The sequence below is a fragment of the Prosopis cineraria genome, unplaced genomic scaffold (assembly GCF_029017545.1).
Source record: "Prosopis cineraria cultivar Desert tree isolate PC_DT_omini unplaced genomic scaffold, ASM2901754v1 PC9, whole genome shotgun sequence".
Lineage (NCBI taxonomy): Eukaryota > Viridiplantae > Streptophyta > Magnoliopsida > Fabales > Fabaceae > Prosopis > Prosopis cineraria.
The window spans coordinates 23,180,482-23,182,778 of NW_026555340.1; the positions used below are offsets into that span (position 1 = coordinate 23,180,482).

Sequence of the window (2,297 nt, forward strand, 5' to 3'; positions counted from 1 at the left end):
ATAAAAAATGAACTTCTTGGCATATCCCCTGTCTACTGGGGCTTAAGCATACAAGACTGACATGTGAGTATTGTTACGACATATGGAGCTTCTCTTTTTGTCCATTAGACAATAGCAACGTCAAAGATAGGAGATTGTTAACAGTTATGCTATTGTCAGAAGAAATCTTCTGCCATCGATTCACTTACAAGATGAACAGAGAAGAAGCAAAAGGGAAAAAAAAAGCACATAGAAAATGGAGGAAAAAATATTCAACTCTAGAAGAAGAATGTAATATACGCTAGTTTCTTCCAAAATTTACATTGATATTTAACAGCAAAGTAATACAACTTCCTGAAACAAAGATGAAGATCATACTGTACTGTCCACTGTGGTCGACTAAAATTCCCTTTTGGTCTTTGAATATATAGTGAATATGACTCAGAACCAATTGACTTCTTTGTAGATTTTTTGCACCAGTTTGTTCTAATTCTGTCACCCTGAACATAAATTATATCATGCAATCTTAAATGACGATAAAATATTTTTCATGTTTGAAGCATGAGTAATGAAGTCAAGCAAAAAATCTCTAAAGAAGTCAACTGATACTGGACACACATAATCTTTAGAGCACTAAAAAAGGATCCTAGTCATTACGCGACAAGGAAGATGGGTCTTTGTCTATTATTCTACCTGTTGTGTAATGGATTTGAACCAGTAGGGACGAGTCTCTTGTCGTCTGAGATGGTGGTGTTCTTCATGGCGCTTGAAAAGGAATGGCTAAAATGGCACCTCTTGGAGTTGCACTTGTTGACATTTTCATCTTCATGCTCCCTTGAGCTCTTCTTTTTGCCTTCAATCAAATCAGTGACAATGAAGGTCTTCTTCCTTGCAGATACTGTGTTATTGGACCTAAGGCAAACCAAGACCAAAAGACACACCAAAAATATCAATCTCATTGAACCAAGTTTGAGCTCAAAAACATGGAAGAAATGAAGGGCAGAGAAGAAGAGAAAGACCCACAGAAGATTATATACTTGTAAATGGACTAGAGAGAGAGGGAGAGACAGAGGCAAAAGGAATTAATTGGTGCTGATATATTATTATAATTAGAAACGGAACAGCGAAGAGAGAGGGGAAAGCACGATAGGGTTATGGGGCATTAACTACGAAGTACCTCGTATATATGCAGTAAAAGACTGTAATGATATATCACATCTCTTGGGTCAGACATTTCACCAAACATCTTTAAGGCACTTCAATTTCAAGTATCGGCATTGATGGACAACTTGTGAATTCAAACCAACCAAATCAAAGTTTGAGAACGGTAAAATGAGGAGCCAAAGTGGCAATATATGTTCTGTTCCTTACTCTACTAAGCCTTCCCGCCATATAAGAACTAAGAAGTAGCTAGCCCATCCCCACTTAGACCCTCTCAATCTCAAATCCTACTTGCTAGTTCCAATCAATTTTGTTAGCATTATTTTTCATTTGTTTGGTCCCATATATAAGACTCATAATATTCCTTTATTGGATGTCTTTCTTCATGTCAACTAATTTTTAAGATTAATTTAGATCGAGTTGAATCAAATTATATAATTCTACTAAAAATGATAATTAGAAATTATAACTAAAATTAAGAAAGGTATAATTTAACGTACAAAACAAACCTAATTAGATCAATCAATTTTTTGTTATTGATATTTGAAGAGAGATTAGTCATTACTGTTGGTAAAAATATTTGATTAATGATATGGTTTATATCATGGTAATAAAATTTGGGTCAACCAGCCTAATTGAACTGTGAAACTACTAAACTAATATATTGATTGGTTTGATCGCCGTTCGCTATAGTTTTGATTATTTACACTTTTAGACAATATCTTAATAACCGACCCCATTTTCAATATCTTGGTTTATACACAAAAGAGGGGGAGCAAGGAGGAGGAGGGAAGAGGGGAATGCGAAGGCCAGACTTGTGAAAACTGAGAAGAGAGAGAGATGAGAGATGAGAGTGAATGTGGGTATTCATTAAAAGCAGGAAACCATTTCTGTTCAAACACCTCATCCCAATCACATCTCTCTTGTCTTCCCCTGAAACATACCAATAACACTGTTGTATAGCTCTTCAGTTTCACTTCACCCATATCCCCTCTACCTGTGCCTATTCTACATCTATTTCCTTATTTTTAAAATAAAAAACATGATTATTTCAGTGCGAATTATTGATTATTAATTAATGTACCAATAACAACATAGATACTGATTCCATCTTCGTTTCAAGAAATACAAGGAGGATGTGACACCTTAATATATTA

The 2,297-nt window shown here is 35.0% G+C and overlaps 1 long non-coding RNA gene across 1 annotated transcript; it reads right to left on the reverse strand.

Annotated features, from left to right (window-relative positions):
- Positions 1 to 236: 236 nt before the first annotated feature.
- Positions 237 to 1,816, reverse strand: LOC129319403 (uncharacterized). Its single transcript, XR_008595501.1, has 2 exons — positions 1,157 to 1,816; positions 237 to 891 (listed from the first exon to the last, which is right to left on the reverse strand). It is a non-coding gene; the product is annotated as an uncharacterized LOC129319403 (long non-coding RNA).
- Between the last annotated feature and the right edge of the window lie 481 nt (positions 1,817 to 2,297).